This window comes from Acomys russatus, chromosome 31, assembly GCF_903995435.1.
Source record: "Acomys russatus chromosome 31, mAcoRus1.1, whole genome shotgun sequence".
Lineage (NCBI taxonomy): Eukaryota > Metazoa > Chordata > Mammalia > Rodentia > Muridae > Acomys > Acomys russatus.
This window is the reverse complement of record NC_067167.1, coordinates 20,595,781-20,614,911: the sequence shown is the minus strand read 5'-3', so window position 1 is coordinate 20,614,911 and position 19,131 is coordinate 20,595,781. Positions and strand designations below refer to the sequence as shown.

General features: G+C 36.7%; 1 long non-coding RNA gene across 1 annotated transcript in view; it reads left to right on the top strand.

The window, feature by feature from the left end:
- The window catches only part of LOC127183720 (uncharacterized), an 83,765-nt gene that overhangs the window by 45,345 nt on the left and 19,289 nt on the right, over positions 1–19,131 (top strand). Inside the window, exon 2 of the long non-coding RNA XR_007830052.1 lies at positions 9,204–9,284. This is a non-coding gene — a long non-coding RNA (uncharacterized LOC127183720). The remainder of the gene's footprint in view (positions 1–9,203; positions 9,285–19,131) is intronic.

The following is a 19,131-nucleotide window of genomic DNA, read 5'->3' as shown; positions in this document are numbered from 1 at the left end:
TCCATCTCACATATGATGTGAATATCAGTTTTAATAAAAGTCAGATGATCCACATACTATCTAGTCTTGGTCCTCGGTTTTTTTTTTTTCAAAGAAAAATAAAATCTAGCTAAAGTAAATATTCAGTGTCGTTTTTAAAAGGCAGTAGTCTTCAGAAAGGCAGAGACTAATTTTCATCAGTACAATTTGCTCAAAATTCTATCACCTTAATTATCACAAGGCAAACTTGGAACTGCAACTCCAGTGCTTACAAATGTGAGACACTTCTTGTTCACTTTCTTTAATGGATTAGTTCTTTCATTTCATGAGATGAAATGATATGGTTTCATTTACTCAGAAATTTAAATAATATTTACAAGACTTTTAAATATTGCCCATGTGGTTGTAGCATATCTGTTATAGGTATTCATTTCATTATCCAATTACTAAAGAGAATATTTGAAATTGTTTCGGTAGGGCCATGAAGATGGTTCATAGATAAATCAGTATCACTAGCATGCCCACAATTGCCAGGTGCCTGTCACTCCCAGGCTTAGTCCATGGATCATGATTCCTAGAACAAGCTGGGCAGGTAGAAGAGCCAATTCAGAGATCTCTGAGCTCAGTGAGAGGTCCTACCTCGAAAACTAAAGTGGAGATCTATGGAGGAAGATACCCATTGACAACCTGTGGCTTCCACATATGTGTGCAGACGTGTGCTTGCACATACATGTGTGCCCCCACACATGTGAAAAAGCATACACAATACACACATATCATGTACACACACACAGATATTATCTTTAGTCATTTCTTACTGATTTCTGAAGGGCAATTGATCATGGCATACTGATTTTACACCAGCACGTTTCTTAGCACTGTGATGGCTTAATTTGGATAGTTATTTTTAATTTCTCAACTTTATTTATACTGCTTGAGTTTTCAAGTAAAAAAAAAAAATCTATTTCCCTTCTTATCTTTCTTATCTGAAGCTTATTTTTAAAATAATTATGAAGGTCTAACATTGTTATTAACTTCTCAAGGCATCCCTTAACCTAATTGCCTATTTCTCCTGTGGAATTTATTGTGAGAGCATGAAGTAACTGATGTTCTAATTTCACTAAGGTTTAACCCAACTTGGCCATGGTGTGATTTTTATTCATTACAAGATTAGCCTAAAACTCTTTAGATAGTAAATTATATTTTTATGAGATATTGGCCTATAAATTTCCTTCAAGTGCTACATTTCTTAAGCCTTTTGTTATTTTATTATAGTTTGCCTTATATTCCTGCTCTTTGAAAACTTAATATAGAAGACTAGAGTTGTTTAGCCTCTAAAATAAGACATAAAAAGTGAGGAATGTACTGGAAAATTTGAAAATGTTATTAAATTTCATTGATAAAATCTTTTGTGCCTGGAGTCTGTTGCATACTTTACATTTTTCAGGAATTTTAACTAGACTTTCTATGTGTTGTCTCACAGTTAATAATGAGATGCTGTTGGTATCTGATTAATCTCTTCAGACATCTGTGATGTCTGCCTCTCCGCATTTCCAAATCTCTCTCTCTCTCTCTCTCTCTCTCTCTCTCTCTCTCTCTCTCCCTGTCTCTCTGTGTGTGTGTGTGTGTGTGTGTGTGTGTGTGCGAGCGCGCACGTGTGTGGAAATATTTCTACCCATGGGTCTGGAAACAGGAGAGTAATGGCAGATAACATCTCCCTCTACAACTTTCTACCTTATTTTTTGAGGCAGGTTCTTCCATCGGAACAAAAGTTCACTGATTCACCTAGCCTGGTGACCATATGTCGTAAGGCTCCTCTTTTCTCAGCCTTCCCAGTGCTGGGGTTACAGGCATATGACAAGTATGACACTAAGACTGATCTCTGTTTTTGTTTCTGTTGTTTTGTTTTGTTGTCTTCCTTTGTTTACATTGTTAGTGTTGGTGTTTTAAATGAGTGCTAGTGGACAAACTCAGGCCCTCCTGATTATATGACAGATGCTTTACCAAATGAACTAACTGTCTTCCCAACCATAGTTTGCTGTCCTTACCAATTTCACCTAAAAGTGTCAGATACTGTTGTTTTTTTTTTTCTATGCAAAAAAAAAAAAAAAAAAAAAAAAAAAAAAAAAAATATATATATATATATATATATATATATATATATATATGGGTAAAGAAAATGAAATAGTATTAAATAATACATATAATGGTTTATTATATCCATTTTTACACTTAGCTTAATTGTATCCATGGGAGGCCTCCCTTTTATTGAGTACAAGGGGTGGAGGGGAGGAAAGAGGAAGGAACTAGGAGAAGAGGAGGGAGGGAAACCTGTGATAGTGATAGAACAGAATGTAAAGTGAATAAATGAGAGAGAGAGAGAGAGAGAGAGAGAGAGAGAGAGAGAGAGACAGAGACAGAGACAGAGACAGAGACAGAGACAGAGAGACAGAGAGGGTGGATTTGGACAACTCTGGAGAGAGAGAGAGGAAATTATATATATGACATTAAGTTTTATACATAACTAATATTTGGGCTTTTGGAGTATCTCCTTTGTTTTGTATAGCACCATCTTTTCTGTTTGCTATTTTTCAGTCCTTATCTTTGCTTTTAGTTTTTTCTAGTTCACTAAATGTGATTTTATGCCAGCCTTGTATGTCTTGAATTGCCTTGTAGTGATTTAATATTGTCTATCATTACTGTGTATCAGCAATACCCAATTGTCAATAGGTATTATTTCAAATATGAGAATCCAATCTTAATGAATGCCCTCTAAAGCTCCAGAATCTTCTGACTATAGCTTTTTTTTTGCTATATTTAGCTATAGTTAGCATATAAAGTAATAGACTTCATATACACATAAATATATGTATATTTATTACATGATTCATACATTAACAATATGTAGCCATATATTCACTATATATTCATACATATAAAGTATATTCACACACACATATTTAGTATATATGTGTGTGTGTATATATATATATATATATATGTATATATATATATATGCTACATTTCTAAATGGTCTGATGTTTTGACTAGCTATCAACCTGCCAAATTTCTCATTACAGCATAAAAGTATTACATTTTCATCCTCTGTCCCCAAATTATTCTCCCCACTCTGTCAGAAAAGACCCTCTGGAAAGTTTCTCTCACACCACTGAAAGACCAGAATGAGTCTTTATATAGAAAGCCTCTGATGATCCCCTCTGATCCCCAGGGCCTGCTCTCTTTCAGTAACAAACCTTTCTACAAGTGTTACCTGACTTTCTGCAGTGCGCCAGATGGTTGCTTTTGATGTGCATGTGTGTGATGCAGTGTGTGTGTGTGTGTTTGTGTGTGTGTGTGTGTGTGTGTGTATGTGTATACATGCCTGCGTGTGTGGTGGCATTTTCCAGGGAAAATATTTGGAAATACCTCCTGAGGTATTAGGCAAGATTTTTGGACCTAGGATAAGGGTTTTTTCAACTAGTGCCTTATCTGTGCTAATGACAAAATGTCCACAAACACGATTAACCAAAAGGTACCTTAAATTAACCTCACTTAGTGAATTTCTTCCAGTGTCTTGTAGTTTCGCAGTGGCAGCAGGCTCTGGGAACATTTTTCTCCTTGCTCTGACCCTCTATAACATTTTCAGCAATCCCCAGAATGCGAGGGCAAATCTACAGACTTTATTTTGATGTCACTTTCATACTGAGGATCTACATGTCTCAATGTTACTAAGAAAAGTCTTTCCCTTGCTCTGGATATGCCAGGTTACATCTAACCCTTCACTAAGAGATATTTTCAAACCTCAACTGAATTTTCCCAGTTTTGTAGAAGGACAATAGTGCCAATCTGTTCTCCTTTGCCTTTTAGTATGCTCAATTTATATTTGTGGTAATTTGTTTTTAGTCATTTGCTCTTTGAGACAGCTTACGATTATGTACCCTAGGCTGCTCTTAAACTGTGATTCTCCTGCCTCTAGGTTGAAAACTGTTGCAGTAGAGCTAGGATGTTAGCTTTACCCCTCGACAGCAGAGGATGTAAGAAATGCCAGCTTAAGGGGCAAGCTTTGCCTTGAGGAGCCACTGATGGTGGCTTCACAGAGAGGGAGAGTCACTCGCAACTGGGGATATAGTCACACCAGACTACTATGGGCAGCTCTTATTGAATTCAGTGAATCAATTCAGTAAGTAATTAAAAGGAGGTCATGGAGTTGGGAGGCAGATGTGATGGAGTCCTTGGTGGAGTTAGAAGCAAAGAGTTAAAATGAAGAAAAATTGTATATATACATGAAATCAACCTATGAAGAAAATAAAAGGTGCACGTTTTGAAAACCACATTTGCACAGAAAGAGATCTTACATCGAAACCGAGAGACTGTTTTGAGTATTACAGAGAATATATTCCCATGACTCCATTATTGTGAAATACGGAATCATTTAGAAGATTCAGAAAGATACTGAACTTCAAGTAAGGAGGTAAGTCACCAGTCAGCTGAAGCAAGGGCAGTGTGAACTTTGAAAAGATTGCACTGAAAGGCAAACGGAACTGTCTAAATAAATACGAAAGAACAGAGATTTAAAAAAAAAAAAAAAAAAAAAGCACCAGTGACCCCGTGAAAGACAAGCTTGATAAGTTTCTTGATACTACAAGAAGCCCTATGAATTAAAAGGAGGGAGAGTCTTAGCAAGGCTGAAAGAGATGCAGGAGTTTAATGTAACCATGGCCTGATCATTAGAGGTAGGCAAGGGAACTGTTAACAGAAACAGACATAGATGTTGAAACATAGACAGCAGCAGGGCAATGCTTTGACCGTGGTGGTACCCGAGCATTGAATATCTCCTAAATACTAATGGGATAAAGGCTAGGCCATCAGGGTGTGATTGGGAAACTTGAAAGATGTTTGGGAGGTGAGGCCTTGCAACAGGCTTTGGGTAATCCATTTTGTCTGTTCTGAAAAGATTCAGCAATCTCAAAATCTCCCTCCTCTACTGTTTCCGGCAGCGTGCTATGCAGTTTCCTTAAGCACAGCCACCAGAAACCCAAACCATGGGCTTAATTAACGAGATTTTGAAACCTCCAAAACTGTAAGCCAAATAAAATTCTCATCTTTGTAGCTTAATTTAGCCCAGGCATTTCATTATTTAATAAAGACATCAACTCCTGTGGATTCAGAGAAATTATTAATACTTATCCAATTAAGATACTGCAAGGAATCTAAACTTTGAATGACCTAAGACTTATTTTCCATGATAATAGAGACAGTAAAAATGGGATCTGAAATCTTTGGATACCTATCTATTCTATAACCAAAAAGAAATATTTTAAGATGGAGTTTGAAAGTGAATGATGATCGTGAGCAGGATAAATAGAATGTTCCAGAGGGTCCTAGAAACCTACAAGAAGAATATTATGATAAGCAGATCTGGGCCCAGGGGTCCTGCTCAAACTATGGCACCAGCCAAGGACAATATGTGCAGTAAACTTCGAACCCCTACCCAGATCTGGCCAATGGACAGGACATTCTCCACCATTGAGTGTAGAGTAAGGTCTGACTTTCACATGAACTCTGGTGCCCCATTTTTGACCATGTCCCCATGATTGGGAGGCCTGGTGGCACTCAGAGGAAGGATAGCAGGCTACCAAGAAGAGACTTGATACCTTATGAGCATATACAGGGGGAGGAGGTCCCCCTCAGTCACAGTCATAGGGGAGGGGAGTAAGGGGAAAGCAGGAGGAAGGGAGAAAGGAATGGGAAGATACAAGGAGTGGGCTAACTATTGAGATGTAATATGAATAAATTAATAAAATATTTTTTAAAAAGAATGCAGTGTCCTTCAAGATAGAAGCACTCTGTGATAGAGCATGTAATGGGAGAGAGAAACGCAATTGTAACATAAGCAGTTACACATTTAAATGAGATCACTGAAGGACAGATTGGATTTGCCTCCTCACTCCTATAGTATGGTAAAGGTTAATGAGGTAATCTAATTTCTCAGTGCATAGATAAAAAGTACAAATAAAACAGTAAAGTTATAGATCAACAAAAGGTGTTTGCTATATTAAAAAACATTAAAAAATGAGTCTTCATAAAAAGCCTTTGGGTAAATGTTCTGTTTTCTATATGATATTAGGCAGACATTGAAAAATTGGGTGAAGAAATAAGACCTCACAGTAGAATATCAGGTTGGCATATTGAATTAATACAGGGAAATAGCTAAGGCTTGTGGAAAGGTGACCAGTGAGCCAGGAATGCATTTCAGAGGATGAGGAAGGGCAGGAGAGCTGCTGAAGAGGATGTTTCGCCAAGTCAACATTCAGAGTGTTATTAGGAAGAAAAGAATATCCAAATTAAGAAAGAACAACTCACATATTATAATCATGATATAATTATGATACAGAAACCATTGCAACCTGTAGGAGAGCATCTCAGCAGTGTGGTGGTGCCACTCAGCTCAAAGATGGTTCATGTGGACGAAAGTGTCTTTGTGAAGACATTTCTAGGGAGGTAGGCACTGTGAGGAGCTAAGAAATGACTGATGGATGAAGACCAATGAACACAAGCCATTTTGGTTTTGTGTTTTTAGCTACAAAAGAAGGAAACTCCACTTTCTTTTTTTAAAGATTTATTTATTTGTTTATCGTATATGAGTGCTTTACCTGCAGAAGAGGGCATCAGATCACATCATAGGTGGTTGTGAGGCACCATGTGGTTGCTGGGAATTGAACTCAGGGCCTCTGGAAGAGCAGGCAGCACTCTTAACCACTGAGCCATCTCTCTAGCCTTGAAACTTCACTTTTGAACAAGGGGGAAATGTGTACTGGTTTTAAGATGATGGATGCAAGAAGTCACACACCGAGTGGACCAAGGTTGTCATTCATTTTCTTTCAATATATTATAATCCTTAAGGAATTAGACTCTTACTTAAAGGACACAAACTTAGGACTTTTGTAGCATCTGGTACTTAGAAGGAATCTAAATAAATTTAATGTCATGGTGAAGACTAATGTCCCAAAAGCTGGTTTAACAGGAGGAATGCTGAACAAAGTGTACTAAATGAAGTGGAGGAGTGCCTTAACAATGGAATGGAACAAGAGTGCAATACTTTTTGTTGCTGCCTTTAGAGTATTTTTGAAGCTGTGACAGCTGACCACACTTGCACCACATTCTCCTCTTGCATCTCACACACGCACACACACACACACACACACACACACACACACACACACACAAATCACCCTCTATTAAACATCGGCAGAGGTTGATTTATGTCAAGATGTCCTCCAAAATTATATTTTCTACTTACTATATTTGAAAGCAATTTGCTTATTTTTCCTTTACTTTTCTGTTATCAAAAATACTTTCTAGTTCCATTATTCTAATCTCTTGATATTACACTCCTTGTGCTGTTTTCCCCAATGTCATTTTAGTAATTTCCTGACTCATAATGGAAAGAAACTCTAGTCATGCTCTTAGAGCTAAGAGCACACGCTATTAATGTCTAAAAATGTCTACACGGTCAGGTTCTTGGGAAGGTTGAATCCCAGACTTCAAAAGCACTCACGGACTTGCAACAATGCTTTGCAAAGCCTCTAAACAATTCAGAGTAACCACTAACCCAGGACACTTAAACATAAACGGTGAAAACATATACTAATCTTTATAAGCACCTGCCCATCTTTAAATCGTTAAAAATCAGTAACTGAAGGCAATGATTATGGGAAAAACAGAAGGGCACATAGCACACAGGGAGGTCATTTCTAGAAGCAGTGAACCTGCAAGTTGTAATTCAGAATTTTTAATTGCACACATTAAATCTGATCAAACTTTTCTTTGTAATCCAGAAAAAAATTCAACACCTAGAGAGATCTCCAAAATTAGTGATTATGGACCAGAAAGAAATTAAAATATATAGATAGAAATGGATAACATTGTTAATGACATAAAAAGGTATTGACTGGACACAATGGTTTTAAGTTTTGTAAATAAAACCTCACACCCAGTATATAGCATATGGTACAAAAATAGCAATATATGTTGAGGTTTTACTCAATGTAAAGTAAAATATTTGAAAAATACAACTAAAAAAAGGGAATGAAGGTGAATAAGCCAATGAAATCATTCCTGAAGGATTTTTTTTCTGTGTCTGAAGTAGTATAAAATACAATTGGTTTATTCATAGATACTGATCATTTAAAAATCCATCACAAGTACAAAATTTATAGTTAGCAACTAAAAAGCTTTAGAGCATGTGTAAGACAAAACTAAAAAGACTTCATGTTCAAAAAGGAATAAACAAAAATAAAATGGGAAACTGATCATAAATTTAAAAAAAAACCATAGCCATGACAGACTTAAAATAATAATGGATATATTACCTGATGTATCTGGATAAAATACTGAGGAAAAACAAAACCTCAAACTTAGGTAAATGATATTCATAAATAATATGCTTTAAACTTAGGAACATCAAAGTTCAAAAGGATAGAAAATGGATTTAATTCTCTTTACCAATAATTAAAATAAGAAAGGGACGTAATGGGGCCTCTGGAGGTGCTTTCTGCAGAAGGACTTAATATGGTTTTGTGGGACTCCATTTAGCCTCTGAGAATTGTCATTAAAAGCTGAGTCTAATGCAAACTCCTGTCTGTCTTCTGATCCATGAGGCCTCTCTTGCATGCACTTCAGCCATGCTGTCATGTAACATCTGCCCCTCACCAACAGATGAACTAATGAGTCTACCCCCATCACTTTAGAAGTTTTTTTTTTATATATAATTAATTGCTTTGCATTTTTCATCCCTTCAATTACTAAGAACGTTAACCTTGCATATAAATGTGATCTAGTAAAAGTCAATTTATCCTCTCTGAATCCCAGATTTCTCAACTATAACATGAATTTAAAAGGTGTTTTCTTTTGGAGTAATGTTTTGAGGATTAAATGATGTAAGTTAGGCCTGAGCTCCATTTGGCTCCATAACTATTTAGGTTTTCATGTTTGTGATGTGTAGCTTCTACACTTCCAAATTGTATGTGTTTCCTGCTTTCTTTTAGCCACCTATGGACCTGTCTAGGACATCACAATCACTCTTCATTAAGAGTTTTAAATAGCCTGGTCTGAATTTTGACTTTTTTTCTTCATTTCTATATTAATTTGTTTGGGTGATGTAAGCCTGAATAAATATTGTGCCAACAGATAAACCATTCTGAGCCTAGTTATTTTCTTCACAGGCACAAATCGGTGTTTCCATAATTAATCACCTTAACACCTGATTCAGATGTTTTGATTTGGTATATGAGTAGCTAATCAAGGTAAGGAGCACCAGTTGATTCTCTATTTAGGTCAGGTGGGTTTACAGCAAAGACATCTTTTATGGTTCCAGATGTGGTGCAGCCTGGACCATTGGTTACATCACCCTGATATTTAAAGACAGGGCATATCTCTGCAGATGCTTTGATTGTGATCAAGAGGGATGTAGGTGACAGCAGAAGGTGGTACTAAAAACAAAAGCCTTAGACAAAGCAGCATCCATCAAGACCCTCAATACGTTTATTTTTGTGTCTCTGTCATTCTAAATGACTTTCAAACAGCAGAAGACTAAGCTATTGTTACCTTTCAAGATTTTTATTTCAGTTGATCCATTATAAGAAGTTCCAGTAAACGTTCTTGGTATTTTCATCCTCAGACCAGTTCCACACGCACGGTACAGAATAGACACAAAAAGATCTTCATTTAAAATCACAGAGATCTGTTGTCATTTGTCATGATCTGTCTTTTTTGATTATTTTAACCAGAAGGCCTAAAGTAAAATTTTCACGTAATTAAATTTAATGGAAGAATTTGCGTTATAGCCATGAAAGGACAGATTTTAGAGAACCACTTAAAGACTCTCAGATCTTTCATCACCTGAATTCTAATTAGGAAAATAGAAGTTGGTTTCCCTGTCAGAGCGCTCTGCCCCATAGACAAGGCCCTACTACTAAAGCTAAAAGAAATAAACATCAGCAAGCCTAGGACACAAGGGTTTCTAATTTTAAATAAACTATATTAAAGAAATGGTGCTTTGCATGTTGCTCTGTTTTATCACCAATGAAAGAAGATAATGAGAACTACTGTTTTTATAGGGAGAAAACAACTATGTCTATATTTAATTCTATGTGTACATATATATTGTATATATATATATATATATATGTGTGTGTGTGTATGTGTGTGTGTATGTATATATGGTATTTGACCATGTTATAGGATTTTTATGTTAGAAATACTAGTGAGGTTTATTAGAACAAAATACTTAAAAGCATTTTATTTCCCAAAATATTAGCTCCTGACACTCAGATTATCTTTTGTTTTAGTTTTCCTTTTCATTATTTTACATGTATGCTGATTATCACTAATCAGTAAAATCATTGGTTGGTCACCTTTAGGAAATGGACTGTCAAATTTTTAAGCCTTTCATTTTCAGGTGGAATTCATAAACCAGCAACATTATTTGTTAGGAGTTCTCTATATGAAATGTTAACTATTGTAGCTGAGCAAGTAGGTGTTAAGAGAATTATTTAGAAGTACAATAACATAAATGTATATGTAAAAAATAAAAAATATTAAATACATAAATAAAAGAAGGTTTGTTGTTTTGTTTGTTGTTTATTATTTTTTTTTTAGTGAAATGGGAATAAAAATAATGCCTATGATTCCTGATGCTGTTCTTTGGATTGCAGGAGAAAAGCCACCTCGTGTGTGAGTTGGTGTGGATCTGCCTTGGCTATGTTATTCTTAGGGAATTATATAAGCTGAGGGCCATGACTTTCATTGCAGGAAGCAGAGGCCATTTTGTTCTATCTTTGCAGCTCTTGTGCCTGTCGCACAGGAGGATTTCAAGATAGTAATTGCATTAATAAATATGACATGGACATACTTTCTACAGGTATGTTTCGTATTCTAGTGAAGTTCTGTTGAAAAAAATATTTTCCTCTTTCTTCCCCCAAACAGACATATGAATGAGATCATCTAACATGGCTCTCATTCTCTGACCTGTTCTTTGTCTACCCTGAATTTTTTCTCATGATTTAGCCTTAATATAAGGAAAAGCAGGAATCCTTCAAAGTTCATTCTAAGAGTGCCACGGATGTTTTAGCTCTCTACTTTTGCACCAGTTTGTGATATTCCTGTTCAGACAACCTCACAAATATTTAAAGGCCCCTGTATGTTTTTATGCTATATATAAATTTTGTGATGTTCCTTACATTTTATTAGGATGAATTGACAATGAACACACTGACACCTGATCGTTTATCTTCCTAGCTATGCTCTGTCTAGCACTGCACCCTCCACATAAGTATTCAGTGAGTGGCTTATTGATGAGCTCTGCAGATAGAACAGATCTGTGTCCAAAAATAGAATCGAAGGACAACTGGAATGACACAATACTTAATTCGAGTCAGTAAATAAGAGTAGTAACTTAAGAACTCTTGCATGAACATATTACCCAGGGTGATAGAGGGCATATAAGGCATAGTTCCATATACGATCTTGCTTTGATATGAGGTCAGTGACACAATATACTAAGTTAGCCACCCCATGCTTCAGGAGTAACAGAAGGTTGTGATTGAGGAAGCTATTTTATCTGAGAAATAAGAGCTTAGAAAATAAATCGGTCATTCATTTTCATATGGAAATCCTTTGCCATTTTTATGACCATGTCAGCAATTATTCAAAACCAATGTAGCGAGCAGTGGTCTTTTGTGGCTTTAATACAATAATCTATCAGGACCTGTGGCAAACTCAAAGAAATGTCCAGGTCAGCATAAAACTTGTTACTTAGTTTTAATTACTCTATTAATATTATTTACAAAAAAAAGATTTACCATAAAAACACACCCTTGTTAACTAATACAGTTTTATCTCATACATAAACTGGAGAAATCTCATACTCTTTCCAGATATCTGTGATTAGTCAAGTTGATAAATGTAGTTATTCTACTTAATTAAAGTATAATATTTATACACATAAAGAAATAAGTAGTCATGTTTAATAAACCAAAGAACCATGCTATTCACTGGTATAAAGTCAATTATACACAGAAAGTGAACAAATATTGGCAACCATTTTTATATTCACATAGATTTCAGTAGTTTGTAAACATGGCTATCAATTGAGAATCTGGGCTCATAGGGCCAACCTGAAGGGTATGCTCTTTTCAAAAGTGTTCACTTGGAAGGTCTATACATTAATGAATACACAATTTGGAAACTGAAATGATCCTTTATTGCTAAAACTTTATTTCAGTACAGTCTCGTAATAGGAACAGAATTAGGATCAGTGTCCATCACTTTTCAGTTAGCGATGCAGGTTGCAGGATCACATGATTCTTGCAATGCTACTATGCAGATTTATTTTGAATTACACATGAGTCAAGAGAATGATCTTATAAATAAGCAATCATTGCCTTTTTCTCCACTTAGGAGCAAATGGTCCTCATTTTGAAGGCTTTATAATAATTTACCATTAATTCCAAGAATGACATTTAATTCCCCATGTTGGAGTGGGCAGGGAGAGCAGGGGACTGCCTCTGACACGAACTCTAGTGCCTGAGATTTGATCACTTTTCTTTGTTGGGGTCATGAAGGGGGTTTTCAGGCATACAAAGGAAGGGGAAGCAGGCTATCCTGATGAGAACAGATAGGCTGTGGTCAGAAGGTGGGGGAAGGTGGGCTTTCTCCCTATCAGATCTAGGGGAGGGAGAGTGCGAACAGAAGATAGGAGTGATGGGATATAATGTGAATAATTTATTTAAGAAAAATAGAATGGCATTTCAAACCCTTGAGGTGATGAATACAGAGCACAGTCAAATGATTTGACTTATTGAATCCTCACTGTAATCATACAGATGTTTCTTATCTTTTTCAGATGAAGTCAGGCTTTGGAAAGGTTACTCAAACAGATACCACAGAGCTTATGTCACACAAGAACTTGAACTCAATATGTTCATTACCAAGTCCAATCAACTAGCTGTAATGCTGCTTCTAGTCCCCAAAAGTCTTTAGAGAAATCCTTGTAGATGTAAGACCTATATTTGAGAGTATGTATATTTGGCTGCCATTAACTTAGAAGCATCGTTTGCATCCTCATCCTAACATTCTGTCACAGATTATTTTACATTTATTTATTTTTTTATTACAACCTATTTATATATCATAATGGCCAGTCCTTGTGAGAAGTCCTAGCATGGAGCACAACCAATCATATAAAATTAGTGTTTCTAGACTATTCCTCTCAGTGAGAAGAGGCAAATGTTAAAAATAAATGTGATTTAAAAATTCAAGCAGGGCATGGGAGGAGACAAGGAGATTAGGGAATGCATTTAAGACTAGAGGAGAAATAATTTAAGAAAGCAACACTTAGTTCAACCCCTAAGCAAGGTAATAGAGAGGACAAGCCTTGACATTGACAAGAGACAAGTCTGAGATTGCCAGCTGCTGGATGAGTTACACAAGTAAGGATGTGTCTGTACTGGAGAGGAAGACCAGTTACAATAGTAGGAAAGAGAAAGTATGGCGCCATACTAGATAGAGATGGAGCATTTGGGCGACTTAGAAGAGGGGATTAAAAGATTTGTGGGGGAGGGATCATTGTGTATCAGAATAGAAAAAAAAAGGAGAACAGGATAAGAGGCAGTTAGGCAGTGAGGCAGGAGGCCATAGCAACAGCTAAGGCAGAGAAGTGAGTTTCTGCTTGCCATCACAAAGAGATGCTAATGACTCAGTAGGAATGCCAAGATGCAGGGTGTGAAGCTGAATGTGTTTTAAGGGTGGTTAGGGAAGATTGGATGTGGAGTAATGAGAATATGTTGATTCAGTAGCTGATGGTGTCTCAGCTTCTGCATCCTATGAAGGTAGTAGAAGATTGCCATCATCCAAAAAACAAAAGAAAAGAAAACAAACAAACAAAAACACTGAGAAGTGCTGGAGGGCTGTAAAAAGTTCACTTTTTATTATGTATGTATACATATATGTAATATATATCAGGGCTGCTGTAACTATTGATCATGCAAGGGGAGTTATCAATAATGCAACTCCTAGGCAGTGGTGATGTTCTTCTTTAATTCCAGCACTTGGGGGCAGAGGCAAGTAGATCTCTGTGAGTTCCAGCCTACTCTACAGAGAGAGGTCTAGGACAAAAGAAGGAAGAAGAGGAGGAGAGGAAGAACGAGGAGGAGGTGGAAGAAGGGGAGGAGGAGGAAGAAGGGGAGGAGGAGGAAGAGGAGGAGGAGGAAGGGGAGGAGGAGGAGGCAGCTCAATATATGTAAAGTGGTAAACACTTGAAATCTGAAAGCTTGGAGGTGGGTTTTTAGGCACAAAGAGAATAAGGTGCTGGCGATTTAGAAAATAGGATCGATTTTGGAGGATATAGTACTAGATCTCTTAACTGTAGATGTCAGATAAATTAGAAAGCAGAATGGGAAAAATGGAGAGCATAGCTGGAAAAAGAGGGGAAACAGAAAAACAACAAAAAAAAAATGTTTCAAGAAAGAGGCAGCGGTTAGGCATATCAGGTCTTGCCAGTTGCTAAGGATGAGAAAGACAGCTAACCCTAAACACTAGTTTGTTTTCTGAGGGTCACTCGATTCCTTGGCATGCAGTTTGAGTCAGTGATTAACTTCTAAGCCTACGAGGAAAACATGTATATAGAGCAATATTCATTTTCCTTTTTTGTTTTTGATATAGGGTTTTTCTATGTATCCTGGACATCCTAGAACTTACTAGGTAGACCAGGCTGAATTTAACTCACAGAGACACACCTGGCTGGCTCTTCCTCCCAAATGTTGCACTAAAGGCATATGCCACCACCCCTTTGCATTCTTAATGTATTTATAAAGATGAAAACATGATTATCGCAAAAGTACTACATGTGGTATAGTTTACCTGTTCAAATTAAGAACTTTTTATTAAATAGCAAGCTCAAATTTCAAGAGTTCTACTCCAGGACACACACTGATTGATAGAACCACTGAAAGAATAATTACTAGATTAAAAAAAAAAAAAATCAACTGTAAGGTTTGAATTTGAAATGCCCTTCCCAAGTTTATTCTTAAACATATATTCTCTGGATTTGGGCACTATTTTGTAGACTCTTGGAAGCGGAGAGTTGGCTGGCAGTAGTTCTGTAGTGACTGGTTATTTTTTGGATATTACAGCTGGTTCCTGGTTCCAGTAATATTCTGGGGGTTCCTGATGTGCAGAGATATGAACAGACCCCACCAAGTGTGTCCGCAGCCATGAATGGTGCTGTCTTATTCTGCATACATTGTGGGGAGCCATGCCAAATTCTGCCATGTCAGAAATCCTGTGCTTAGGCTGTGACCTTCAAGTTGCTGACCTTTGTCTCATGAGGTCTTGTGTTCCAGGCTATCCTTGGACTATTTACCTTTGAAAGAAGTAGGGAAGTCCCAACTTGGAACCACCCAGAGTCAAGGAAGTTCTTACAGGGAACTATTCAGAGAACTAGGAAGTTCTACAGGGAGTGATTCAGGCTATTGTATTCTTGCCTGGAGCCTAGGGTGAGTGAGATTAGAATAGGTCCTATTGACCTTGCTCTCTATATATTCTTAGTAGTCAGCATTAAAGTGAATCTTGATCAGAAATTTCCTGACTAATTTGTTATTTCTCGTGTCTCTGTATCCTACTTTCAATGCCCACTCCCTCTTTCAGGTGAACCTTGATTTAATTTTTCCCACGGGCTGGGACACGGCATTTGGTACACGACATTTGGCACCTGAGCAGGGGACTGAAAATAAGGGATTAAGTGAGGGACGTTGGGTGGAAAGATGAGTGAAAGACAAGTGAACCATTTGCCCCGAAGTCATCTGCTTCGCGGAGCAACGGCAAGGTAAGCAATGCAAATATGGGACAGAGCACTAGTAAAGACTTATTCAGAGAGACATTGGAAAATAAGTTTCAAAGGCAAGGAATAAAGGTAAATAGACCAAGGATAGCCTAGAACACAAGACCTCGTGAGGCAAAGGTCAGCAACTCGAAGGCCACAGTATGCAGCCTAAGCACAGGATTTCTGACATGGCAGAGTTTGGCATGGCTCCTCACAATACATTTCTACTGTCATTGGTTGCAACCCTCTGAAACTGTGAACATAAGCAAATCTTTCCTTCAGTGAGTTCTTTCCATAGGCAGTTTTTAATGCTGGGTGCCACAGTGACTGATGAGATTGGTGATCAGGGTCTTCCTGGGAGGCATTGTGAATTCAAGGACAGCTTAGAAAATTTAATGTGACTCTTACTCAAAATAAAATCTGAAGAGCCTAGAGTTAAGCTCTGGGTTAGAGCACTTGCTTAGCAAGTACCTTGACTTTAATCCTAAATTTCCCAGAAAAGAGGTAATTATCATATGAAAGAAACAATGATGCTTTTAATGATATAGTTTTATACTTCACTCATTTTTAATTTGATGATCTACTTAGTTATATAGTTTTAGTAGGTATAAAATGTTTAGATCATAAATAAACATTAAGTTAACATGAAGGAGCAGTATATTAGAAAATATATTCTAGAATCTGAGTATTTTTCAACAATTAAAATCACATTCCATAACAACAGGTAAAAATAATAGTAGAAAGGAAAGAAATGTGTATGTACTATATATTATGTTTGCTTTTTGTATATGGCACACAAATGTTATGCAGCTATAAATAAATTATGTAAATCTAAAACATTATGTACAAACATAGTACATACATGGTTTATAATATCTAGTTATATGAGGTGCACATGACATTAACAGAATAGATACAGTGTATGTGAGCATATGAAAAACATGATCTGTAGTATAGATACAGTACATTGCAATCTTATAATATTTGTTAGCATATTTTTCATTTATACATAACCCTAAGTACTACACAAAATACAATTTTTAAATCTCATGGGTAGAAATGCAGATCAGTGTATATGTGTGTGCACATACTAATGGAATCTGAGAGAGAGAGTAAGATCCCTTGGAGCTGGACCATTGTTGACTTCGTGGTATGGGTACAGAACCCCATTCAGGCATCTGCAACAGCAGTTGCCTTGTCTCTATTTTCTGCACGCCCCCTCCAAAGCCCATCTTTCCTAGCTCCATGTGTAAAATTTTCAGTTCACATATTTAAGAACAGTACACTTCACACTCTGCAATGATTTAGACAGAAATTTCTGTCTCTATTCTTTCTGCATTCCATGGGCTGCTCGAGTCTGGTTCATGAGAAAGAATCCCAAGTGTTATTTTGTTGTTGTTGTTGTTGGAAGAAGCAAGGGAAAAAGGAATGTCTTGGATTAATTCTTTAGACCATTCTTCTATCCAGATTTCTTTTCTTTTCATATCCTTTTCTGCCTCTGGTATTAGTGTGGTCCTTAAAAAAAAAAAAAAAAAAAGGCCTGGAACTATTCATTCCTAAATGATTCACCAAATAAAAGAATTTCTTTTATTTCTTTCTAAAATTATTTAATCTCATTTTTTTAAAAAAGTAGAAAATATCATTGGAAATCTTTTATCACTTCAAAAATGTTTAACAAGTGCAATCTTTATAAACATTTGAAGAAATAGGTAACATTTTCATGAAGCATTTTATTTTTTTAATTTCTATTACTTTAAAATATTATTATATAATTTCTCTCTTTCCTTTCCTCCCACCAATGAAACACATTATTTGAAAGATTTTCCCAATTTAAGCTACCACCACCACCACCTTTTGTTTTCTTTCTTTCTTTTCTTTCTTCCTTCCTTCCTTCCTCCCTCCCTCCTCCCTCCTTCTCTCTTTCTTTTTTCTTTTGTTCTTTTTTTCTTCTTCTTCCTTTCTTCCTCTTCCTCCTCCTCCTCCTCCTTCTGGTGTTTTGACACAGAGTTTCTCTGTGTAGACTATTCTGTCCTGAACTTGCTTTGTAGACCAGACTGGCCTCAAACTCCCAGAGATTCACCAGCCTCTGCTGCCCCAAGTGCTGGGATTACAACACAAGCCAGATTCTTAATTAGAATCTTCCTGTGATTTCTAATAAAAACACTTTGTTGATCTAGCCCCTTTAGACTACTCTGTAACCGTCATTCCACATTATTTTGTGTCTGCCCTTCTTGGGCCTCAGTCACCCATTTTTGCCATGCATCTGCAATGTTAGTGTAGGGAGAAACCTTTGCTTTTTGTGTCTCACCAAGTTGCCTTCTGAAGGGATCCTCTTAGCTCCCTGTGACAGAAAGTCTTTGCCTGAGGTTAACCTATGATATTTCCTTCTACTTTGTTTTGCTGTGGCCTCAGTTCTAAACTGAGATCTCCTTTCACCTTATTAAAAAAGTTCCTAAGTAAAATCTGTTTTGGCATCTTGCTGTTTATCTCTGATCTTTCTTTGGTGGGCAATTAGCTTGCTGAAATTCTCCCTAAACAAAGCAGGTTTGTGGAAATGCAGATATTTTAAATCTAAGTTTCTACTGGATTGTTTGTCATTTCAAAACATATTCTCTTTAAAAATAACAGTATACATTTTTCTTTTAGCTATTTCTCTGTTTAAAAAAAATCAAAATACTAGAGGGGTACACATATTCTGTTTTATATTCAGGTTGTTTTTTGTCTTGTGTTTTAAGCCGAGCTCTGGCAAAGGATGGGTAGTTTCTTTCACATGCCTTGTACATATGCTCTGCTAAATTTCGGTAAATGTAGTCGAAATGTGCCATCAACATTTCAGCCCTCCGGGCACTCTTTCTACATCATTGTTTACAGAAGTGAACTGGGCAGCAAGAATTTAAAGTGTCTTGAAATCATTACATGATTATAGCTCCTTGAGTTCCATGTCATCCAGAAAAGTCTCTGTGAAGGACCCATTATATTCTCCTCCCCTGGTACTGATCAAGGGAAACAAAAATAGAAGCCTTGTGGAGTGTAGAGTTGAGTGGAAGACCAGGCATTGTTTAAAAGTGAATGCCTGGAAATGGCTGCATAGTGCAAACATTCACCCAGACCAGGACACAATGCCAATTGTTTGCCTCCAAGTCCAGTGCTTTTTATAAAGTCCCTTTTCCAGTGAGGTCATTCTCAAGAGAATGTGTAAGGTTATTTTTCTAAATGATAAGCTGTTCTTTATTAAACAAATAAAAGCAGATTATACTATTTAACACAAACAA